The 11283-nt window shown below is 40.0% G+C and overlaps 1 protein-coding gene and 1 pseudogene across 3 annotated transcripts in view; both read right to left on the bottom strand.

The window, feature by feature from the left end:
* The window catches only part of Golph3l (golgi phosphoprotein 3 like), a 42986-nt gene that overhangs the window by 23503 nt on the left and 8200 nt on the right, over positions 1 to 11283 (bottom strand). The gene's annotated exons all lie outside the window — the stretch shown is intronic.
* The window catches only part of LOC108490517, a 9766-nt pseudogene continuing 5131 nt past the window's right edge, over positions 6649 to 11283 (bottom strand).

The raw sequence follows: 11283 nt of genomic DNA, 5'->3' as shown, positions 1-11283 counted from the left end.
AATACAAACAAAATAAATGACAGGATTCAATACACATCTTTCATTAATAACTTTGAACATTAATGGACCGAACTCCCCAGTCAAAAGACACAGACTAGGTGAATGGATTAAGAAAGAAAACCCATCTTTTTGTTGTCTGCAAGAAACCCATCTCACTTTCAAGGACAGGCACTACCTTAAGGTGAAAGGATGGAAAAAAATATACCAAGCAAAAGGTACTAAGTAAAAAGCAGGTGTTGCAACTCTAATATCTGACAAAATAGACTTCAAACTAAAACTAATCAGAAGAGATAAAGAGGGCCACTTCATTCTGATCAAAGAAACAACTGACCAAGAAGATATTACAATCATGAACATATATTCACCAAACTCTGGTGCACCCAATTTCATAAAAACAGTACTACAGGTCTTTAAGACCCAGATCCCAGCTCATTAATAGTAGGGGACTTCAGTACCCCATTGTCTCCATTAGATAGGTCAACAGGACAGAGAATTAACAGAGAGACATCTGAATTAAACAATACCATACATCAAATGGACCTAACAAACATCTACCGAATATTCCACCTGCGCATCAAAGATACACTTTCTATTCAGCACCCATGGAACTTTCTTCAAAAATCAACCACATACTGGGGTACAAAACAAGCCTCAACAAATACAAAAAGCTTACAATCAACACTGGAAGAATCCCCAGTAACCACAAGAACACATGGAGATTAAACAACACACTCCTGAATGATGAATGGGTCAAAGGAGAAATTAAGAAAGAAATAAAAGTATTCCTGGACTAGATGAAAAGTTCAATAAAATACAACAAAACCTCTGGGACATGTTGAAAGCAGTCCTTAGAGGGACGTTTATAGCTCTAAGTGCCTACATTAAAAAATCAGAAAGAACACAAATAAATGACTTAACATTACAACTCAAGACACTTGAAAAGCAACAACAAATGAAACCTGAACCCAGCAGACATGAATAACAAAAATCAGAGCAGAAATTAATGAAACAGAAAAAAAGAAAACAATACAAAGAATCAACAAATCCAAGAGCTGGTTCTTTGAAAAGATAAACAAGATTGACAGACCCCCCAGCTCAGTTAACCAAAAGAGCACCTCCAAATCAACAAAATCAGAGATGAAAGGGGAAACATCACAACAGACACCAAAAAGATCCAGAATATTATAAGGGAATACTTAACCTATACACTACTAAATTCAAAAACCTAAAAGGAATGGATGGGTATCTAAAAGCACGGGAATCACCAAAACTAAACCAAGAAGAGACCAACAGCTTAAACAGACCCATAACACATAAGGAAATTGAAACAGTAACACAAAACCTCCCGGCTGAAAAAAGCCCAGGACCAGATGGATTTACAACAGAATTCTACCAGACATTTAAAGAAGATCTACATCCAATACTACTTAATTTATTCAAAAAGATAGAAATGGAGGGAGAACTTCCAAATTCCTTCTATGAAGCCAGCATCACTCTAATACCAAAGCCAGGGAAAGATACAACCAAAAAAGAAAACTATAGACCCATATCCTTAATGAACATAGATGCAAAAATTCTCAACAAGATACTTGCAAACCGCATACAGACAAACATCAAAAAGATCATCCACCATGATCAAGTTGGCTTTATCCCAGAGATGCAGGGATGGTTTAATATACGTAAGTCAATAAATGTTATAAATCATATAAATGGGCTCAAAGACAAGAACCACATGGTCATCTCAATACATGCCGAGAAGGCCTTTGACAAAATTCAACATGCATTTATATTCAAAGTCCTAGAGGGAATTGGAATGGAGAGAACATACCTCAACATAATTAAAGCTGTACACAATAAATCCACAGCCAACGTCAGTCTAAATGGAGAAAAAAGGATGGCTAAGAAGCATCTTAAAAGATGTTCAACATCACTAGTAATTAGGGAAATGCAAATTAAAACCACTTTAAGATTTCATCTTACCCCAGACAGACTGGCTAAGATCAAGAGAACAAATGATACCAAATGTTGGAAAAGATTCGGGGAAAGGAGAACGCTCATCCACTGCTGGTGGGATTGCAAACTTGTTCCACTCCTATGGAAAGCAGTGTGGAGAACGCTTAAAAAACTAAAAATGAATCTACCATTTGACCCAGTTATACCACTCCTTGGCATATACCCAAAGAACTCGTCCTGTTGCAGAGACACTTGTACATCCATGTTTGTTGCTGCTCTTTTCACAATAGCTAAGAGATGGAAGCAACCTAAGTGTCTCTCAACTGACAAGTGGATAATAAAAATGTGGTACATTTATATGATGGAGTTTTACTCAGCAGTAAAGAAAGATGAAATCATGAAATGTGCAGGTAAATGGATGAAACTAGAAACTGTTATACTAAGTGAAGTAACACAGACTCGGAAATACAAACAATCTATGTTCTCCCTCATAAGTGGATCCTAGCACCAAATCCTTGTGAGTATGTATCCAGACATAATTACAGGAACCAGGATAATTAAAAGGAACCAGGAAGGTGAAGGAAAAGAAAGAACCTGACAGAGAAGAACAGTAGGAAACAGGTGTTACTAAGGGAGATATGGATAAACATGGGGTTATTTAAATGGGAGGAGGGAGGGAGGATTATACAAGGAACCTTGAGGATAAACGGAAAGGAGGCGCTCAAGAGAGGTGGGAACATAGGAGAAGGGTATTATTAAGAGAGAGATGAGAAAAATGGGGAAACCATGGTGGAAGGGTTAGATAGTGAGAAAGAGATAAATAATGCCTAGCTAGTTTTAAAAAAATCAAGGGGAACCATATTAGTCCAACAACCTACTGACAAATTATACATACAACTAGTTTAAGGAACAAAATATATGTTTAGTCAAGGTTTATCTGAGAATGTTTGGTTTTTGCCCAAGGTTTATCTACATAGCACAGGATAATTAAAAGTACCAGACTGGTGGTCAACTAACCTTCTTGGATGTTTAACAGTCATACTTTGAGGCTTATACTAACCTGGTTAGAGGGACTTAAAGGATAGTTTTTGCTCCTTGCCCTCCAAGGTCAACTAAGTTCCAGGGGATTATGAAGCATCTCTCAAAATGTTCTGTAACTGTGGTGAGTCACCCGTCCTCTTGTTCAGGGAGGCCATGGAGACCCCACCAGATGGACTCGAACCAGTGTCTAGTCTACATAGAGGAGATTCAACACAGAGGAAACATTTCCTCCATGCTTCCATGTGAAGCCAGCCACAGTTGAGCAGGACCTTTGACTTATCTTCACATAGATAGAACTGGTAATAGAAAGGAGCCAGGGGCTCCTCCCAAGCCCATGTGACCCCTGAGGAACAGATCTTCAAACGACCATAAGAGTAAAAATAAATTAGTTTATTTGGGTCAACTGTATGGTCTTAAACATCCAAAAGGAAAGTATAACCAAAGATTAAAGCGATCAGTATATTTCTCTAAGAGTCTATGTGTATAGATAAAGGCTACATAACAAGAAACACTGCCAGACAGGAGATACCTTCCTTTGAGTTGTTGGCCAGCCAGGGTGGCCCAATAGACTCCCAGACAGTAACGCAGCATAAAACTGGGAAAATGAATAGCAGACCCCAATCTTATCTAAAGGAATGTTGGCAACTGATTGCTGCTAGATGAGGAAGAGCTGATCTTCCTAAAACAAGAGACTCTAGGTAGGCTGACTAGACTCAACAGATGGACTTGCACTGGAGAATGGCTGGGGGCACTGACAACAGTGGACAGTAACAGGGATGACAGAGTATCTGGGCTCCGGTAACAGATGGGGGCACTGATAACACAGTGGGTGGTAACAGGGATGACAGAGTATATGGGTTCCGGGGGTGCCATCTGGGATGCGGGTATAAAGATGAATAAGATTGTTTGGGATGTTCTATATGAAATACACACACACACACACAAAATCAATTTTTAAAAAAAGATTAAATTAAAAAAATAAATTTTAAAAAAGAAAGTCATAGCTAGGAAACAATTCACACACACACACACAAAAAGAAATAGTCCCTAGAGATGGAGCAATAAAAAACTGTTTAGTCACAGGGGATGAGGAATCTGAATGTTATTTTGATTCAATAGATTACTTAAGACTGACTTGGAAAGATGGATTAAAACCTAAACAAATGGGGCCTGGCCCCCACAAAAATATATGTGATACTTGCTTGCAAACTCATCCTTTGTTAACCTCAGAGTCAGTTTAAATGTAAATTCCAAAAATTACTGCCCAGAAGATCATTTGACTTGGCCTGTCATAAAAACAGAAAGCTACTTGCTTTGCAGGATCACGCAAGAAAAGGTACAAAATATTTTTTAAAACTCCAAAATAATCAAACTATGAAGAAGACAAAAGAGGTGAAAAGGCTCACTGTAACTTTATAGGTTCAGCTGGTTATAGCCAAAGCTCAATTTTAAGTAGCAGGTAGCTCTGTCTCAATATTGGTATCATATTTTGGAATTACTGCATTTTAGAAATGAGAGGAACAGGGAGAGGCTCTCAATGAAAACAGCTTAAGCTTTGTTCTCCCAGTCAAAATAGAACTTTGATCTCTGGCTTATTTCTTTGAGTTTTATTGCTGGATATAGTAATGAGCAAGACGAAAGTTCTCTCTTTTCTTTTTTAAAAATAAAGTGTGTTAAGCACACATACAAAATAAAAACTTGACAAACGAGTCTTTCTGATATTCTTGCTCCATTCAGTACAAATAATAACTACTGACAAGACTTAGTGTTCATTTTTCTATGAGCAAGAAACTAAAAGGAAAAATCAGGTAGCAACCTAAATTACTCTTTTAATCTTTTAAAATTTTCAATTGTAATTTTTTTTGTTTTTGAGCCAGGGTCTCATAGAGCCCATGCTGGCTTCAAGTTCCCTATGCAGCCTATGACAACCTTAAACTTCTGATCCTCCTGACTCTACTTCTTGAGTGCTAGGATTACAAGCATATGTCTCCACACTCAGTTTATTTGGTGCTAGGGACTGAACCCCTGGCTTCCCCAGGCACTGCATGACACGGGTGCACTTACATACATGCAAGCAAAACACTCATATACATAAAATAAAAAATAATAAAAAAAATTTTGGGGGGGGGTCTTTTTGAGACAGGGTCTCCTTGTAGCCCCAGATGTCCTGGAACTCACTATGTAGACCAGGATAGCCTTGAACTCACAGAGATCCACTTGCCTCTGCCTCCCAAGTGCTGGGGTTTAAGGCATGTGCCACCGCACCCAGCAAAAAATAAAATGTTTTTTAAAAAGGTAGGCACTCTATCAACTGAGCAGTATTCCTAGCTCAAAGTTTTTGTTTCCTGAGACAGGCTCTTGCTATATAGCCTAGGTTGGCCTTGAACTCAGGGTAATTCTGCCTTAGCCTCCCAAGTGCTGGGATTACAGATGTGCAACAACACACCCAGCTCTGAGGGGCTGGGTAAAGGTGCTTACTACAAAATCTGATGACTTGAGTTTAATCTCTGGGACCCCCATGGTGGAAAGAGAGAAATGTAATAGGGTACCTTCTTGACCATAACTATGCCATGTTAAAGTTTAGGCTGACTCTAGTCTCTGAAATTATCTACTTGGCCCAGAGTATGGGAACACATGCCAGCTAGACCCTGGTTGTCTTGGGAACAAGTCACCATGTCCTGGAGAGCATCTGCTAACTGCAGATTTATGGCTTCTGTAGGTTATGCTTGACTTGCTTCTGCAGAATAGTAATTGTTGCTTAACAGAATAGAAATTGTTAAGGGGGCTTTGTACCTTTACGTGTGGAAACTTAAACTTTGCACTCCTAGTTATGGTTTCTCTATATAAAAGCTTACCCTAGAGATGGCCCAGGGCTACTCACTTGGGTCCTGACACCCTTGGGTAGCTGTTGGCCAGCTAATAAAAGACTTTGATTTGGCAAAACTCTGAATGGTCTTCTCTGGTGAAGCACCTCACAACAGAACCAATTCCTGAAAGTTGCTCCCTGACTTCCATATATGCACACTCCCCCCGCCACACACACAAATAAATAAATGCAAAATATAATTTAAAAAATTATCCCCATGGACTGAGAGAACGTCCTCTGACTCTCTCCATGTGTGGCATACCTGTGTGCTCATGCACACATACACAAACAAAAAATTAGTGTAAAACTTGTAGATGGCTGGAGAGTGAGTGGTTAAGCACACTCACTGACTACTCTTGCAGAGGACCCAGGTTTGGTTCCCAACACTGAACATGGTGGTTAACAACCATCTGTAACTCTAGTTCCAGGGGATCTTGATGTACTCTTCTGACCTCTGCTGGCATTGCATGCACATGGTACACTTATATACATATGAGGACACACACACACACACACACACACACACACACACACACACAAATAAATTCTGCTTTTGGCTTTTTTGAGACAAGGTCTCCCAACAGCCCCAGCTTAGAACTCAATATGCAGACCAGGATGGCCTTAAACTCACAGAGATCTGCCTGCCTCTGCCTCCCAAGTGCTGGGATAAAAGGTGTGTACCACCACACCCAGCTTCTCATTGATATCTTAATTTAAATAAAAGTATTTTTTAAATTTTAATCTTTTTTACAAGAGCACAAATTCACTTTTATTTATGTTCCATCAATTTAAATCAGCAAGGGGTATAGTATCACAGGGATTCTGTGTCCAAAGACCTTTGCAGGAAGTCTGCTTTGGAATTTGGTAAAAAACCATGGGACTGTTTCCATGGGCTTGGGTTACCTTTCCCCAGATTACTCTGGTTTGGTTTGGTTTGCCACCAGGAATCACTGTACTGTGCTTTGCTTTATACACATAAGCACATCTCTTGCCTAAGCAGAATTCAGCTTCATCTTGGGCAAAAACACCTTCAGTTTTGTTTTCTTGTTTTTGTTTGGTCTTTTTGAGACAGTCTCCCTGTAGTCCCAGCTGGCCTGGAACTTGCTGTGTAGACCAGTTTGGCTTTAAACTCACAGAGATCCACCTGCCTCTGCCTTCCAAGTGCTCGGATTAAAGGCATGTGCCACCATGCCCAGCTAAACATCTTCAACTTTAAGAGCTGTATGCTTTCTTTGGTTCTGGAGACCTTGCTTATAGCAAGCAAAAGTGGCCTTGCACCACAGCCTTTCAGACTTTTCTGTCTTTTAGAAGTCCTGTTCCCAGCAAGCCTCCACAAAGGGCCAAGATGGTAAAAAATTTTAATTTTTAAATTATGTATAATTTTATTTTATTATTTTTTATTTTACATGTATGAGTGTTTTTCCTGCATGTATGTAAGTGCATCCAAATCATGCAATGCCTGCAGAGGTTAGAAAATGGTGTCAGAGCCCCTGGAACTGGAGTTACAGACAGTTGTTAGCTGCCATGTGGGTGCTGGGAATCAAACATGGGTCCTCTGCAAGAGCAGCCAGTGCTCTTAAACCGATGAATACTTATTTCTCTAGCTCCTAATTATGTATAATTTTTAAGTTATGTGTATATGTATGAGTCTGAATGTGGGTTTGTGTATGTGAGTGTAGTACCTGAGGAGGCTAGAAGAGGGTGTTGTATTCCTTGGAACTAGAGTCAGAGGCTTTTGTAAGCCACCTGACATAGATCCTGGGAGTTGAATTGAGGTCCTCTACAAGAGCAGTATGTGCTTTTAACCGATGAGCCATCTTCTCTCCAGTCCCAATACAAATATTCTAATGAGGGGCTGGAGAGATGGTTCAGTTGTTAAGAACACTTTCTTCTCTTCCAGATGATCCAAGTTCGATTCCCAGTACCCACATGGCAGCTGCTAACAACCATCTGTAACCTCAATTCCAGGGGATCTAATGCCCTTTTTGGCCTCTAAGAGCATCAGGTGTGCATATGGTGCACTTACATACATGCAGGCAAAACATTCATGTACATAAAATTAATAAAATCTAAAAGAAAAACAAAAACCCAAAACCAACTCTTATTAAAGGCAGTAGGCTGGGCATGGTAGCACACACATTTAATCCTAGCACTTGGGAGGCACAGGCTGGTAGATCTTTGAAAATTAAGGCCAGCCTGGTCTATATAGAGTTCTAGGCCAGTCAAGGCTACCCAGTGAAACCCTGTCTCAAAAAAAGCCAAAACAAGATGAGAAACAGTTTTCTGAGTTCCACAGGAAGTAAATCTATTTAATTTTGGTCAGGCTGGTATTTAAATTTTATCTTTTCAATTTGGGGTGGGAGGAATTATTGTTATTGAATAGAAATGTCTAATTTTAAATGTGCCTGCAAGGTTAGAATCTTCAAATTACATGTCAAGACCAATGAAATTTATTCCAGATACAGAAACAGAAAACTGAATATTCAGAAATCTTCCTTATACTTCTTTAAAAATTTTTTATTACATTTTAATTAATTTTGTGCGCATGTGTGTGAATGTGGGGGGAGGAATTTGTGCCATGGTATACAGGTGGGGATCAGAGGACAACTTACTGGAGTCAGTTCTTTCCTTCTGCCATGTCCAGGGATTGAACTCAGGTCATCAGGCTTGGCGGCACCTGCTGAGCCATATCACTGGTCTCCTTATATTTCTAATAATTAAACATTCCTATCTTCTCCCACCCCTAACACAATGGTAGCCACTAATGTAACAATGATACAAATCTTTTCTTTGCTTTTCTTTTTTCTTTTTAGTTTTTTTGAGACAGAGTCTCCCTGTAGACCTAGCTGGCCTAGAACTTGCTATGTAGACAATGCTGGCCTCAATCTAAAAGATATCTGCCTGCCTCTGCCTCCTGAGTGCTGGGAATTAAAGGTCTGTGCCACCATGCCTGGTTTCTTTGCTTTTCCTTATACATTTGCCACCTAGATATACAACCCCAAACACAATAGTTTTTTTAATTTCATACAAATGCAATCATATGGTATATATTCTTTTGTGTCTGACTTACTTTATCAAACATATAAAGAAATACACTTTGTATAACAATGTTCATTTTCATCTACACACAAAATGTGTTTAGGAGGAGGGGCTCATAAGATACTTTATAAGGTGTTATAGGCAGTTAATGGTTGGTATGGGGGAGGAGTCATGCTACTTAGTGGTGTAGCCACTGAAAAGTTGCCTTTGCTCAAGTAAATAACCCTCCACCCATGCTCATGTAGGCAACCCTAATTAAACACAATGTGGTAAACACACACACACACACACACACACACACACACACACACACACAAAGTCATGAAAATAGGAGGGGGACTTGCTGGGAAGAAGGGGTATGGTGGGAAGGGAAAGAGGGGTACGATAGAGAATAGGAAAGAATATGGTCAAAGGGTCTGGAGATGGCTCAGAGGTTAAGAACACTGAATGTTCTTGCAGAAGACCTATGTTTGAATCCCAGCACCCGCATAGCAGCTAACAACTAGCTGTAACTCCAGTTCCAGGGATCCGACAGTCTCTTCGGTCCTCCGCTGGCATTGCAGGACAGGGGTGCACTTACTACATGCAGGCAATACATGCATACACATAAAAATATAAAAATAATAAATAAAATATTAAAAAAAGGAATATGGTCAAAATACATTATATGCATGAAAGTGTGAAATTAAAAAATATAAAAACATTTATACCATTTAAAATAAATGGATTTTTTTTTTTTTGGTCTTTTTGAGATAGGGTCTCCCTGTAGCCCCAGCTGACCTGGAACTTGCTATGTAGACCAGGCTGGCCTCCAACTGACAGAGATCTGGCTGCCTCCGCCTCCCAAGTGCTGGGACTACAGGCATGTGCCACCACGCCTGGTTATAAATGGACTTTAAAAAAAAAATTTATTATTTTTATTTTATGTGTATGAGTGTACTGCCTGCATGTATGTGAGTGCACCCGTGTTGTGCAATGCCACAGAGGTCAGAAGAGGGCCTTGGATTCTCCTGGAACTGGAGTTAAGGACAGTTCGTAGCCACCATGTGGGTGCTGGGAATCAAACCCAGGTCCTCTGCACAAGCAGTCAGTGCTCTTAACCACTGAGCCATCTCTCCAGCCCCCAAATAAATGGATTTTTAAAAACTATTATTTTTATTTTTTTTTCTGTGTGTGAATGTATTGTCTGCATGTGTGTAAGTGCACCCATATAGTGCAATGCCTGAGGAGGTTAGAAGACTGGAGTTATGGATGGTTGTTAGGTGCCATGTGGGTGCTGGAAATTGAACCCAGGTCCTCTGCAAGAGTAGCCAGTGCTCTTAATAACAACTGAGCCATCTCTCCAGCTCCCCCCACCCCCCTTTTTGAGTCAGGATCTGGCTATGTAGCTTAGGCTGGCCTGAAACTTGTGATTCACTGCCTCAGCTTGCCTCTAGAATGCTAGAATTACCTGTGCATACTACTATGCCCAGTTGATGAGTCATTTTCATTTGTTCTGTTGTTCATGAATTTTTATGCTGAAATATTTAAAAGCATGTATCTTTTGTTTCCCTAGCCAGTTCCAAGTTTCTTTCTTTTCTTTTCTTTTTTTGTCTTTTTGAGACAGGGTCTCCCTGTAGTCCCAGCTGACCTGAACTCACTATGTAGACCAGGCTGACCTCAATCTCAGAGATCCGTCTGCCTCTGCCACCCAAGTGCTGGGACTAAAGGTGTGTACCACCATGCCTGGCTGTTTCTTTTTTTTTTTTTTTTTTGGTCTTTTTTGAGACAGGGTCTCCCTGTAGCCCCAGGTGTCCTGGAACTCCCTATGTAGACCAGGCTGGCCTTGAACTCAGAGATCTGCCTGCCTCTGCCTCCCCAAGTGCTGGGATTAAAAGCATGCGCCACCACACGCAGCTTATTTCTTTGATTTTTGACATAGGGTCTCACTGTGTAGCTGTGGCTGGGTTAGTACTTGTTATGTAGTCTAGGCTGACCTCAAGCTTGCAGAAATTTTCCTGCCTGTCTCCCAAGTGCTGGCATTTTAAGTTTAATATTTTAATTTTTTGACACATGTTCTCTAGCCCACTCTGGTTTTGAACTCCCCATGTAGCCAAGGATGATCTCAAACTTCTGATTCCTGTCTCTACCTCCTGCATGCAGGATTACAAGCATACACCTCTACACCCAGCCTATATGGTATTAGGGATTGAACCCATGGCTTTATACATGCTAGGCAAACACTTTACCAGCTGAGCTATAGTCCTAACCTCAACTTAATGTGTTTAGACACAGCTAAGGTATGCAGCATTTTGTAACTACTAATTCTTAAATCAAATTTGACATCTATTCATTGTATCTGAAAATTATTCATCTTTTATTCTTTTCTTTTTTAATTTTAATTT

Source organism: Nannospalax galili, unplaced genomic scaffold (assembly GCF_000622305.1).
Source record: "Nannospalax galili isolate Female #2095 unplaced genomic scaffold, S.galili_v1.0 scaffold1212, whole genome shotgun sequence".
Classification (NCBI taxonomy): Eukaryota; Metazoa; Chordata; class Mammalia; order Rodentia; family Spalacidae; genus Nannospalax; species Nannospalax galili.
This window is presented reverse-complemented; position numbering and strand designations above follow the sequence as displayed.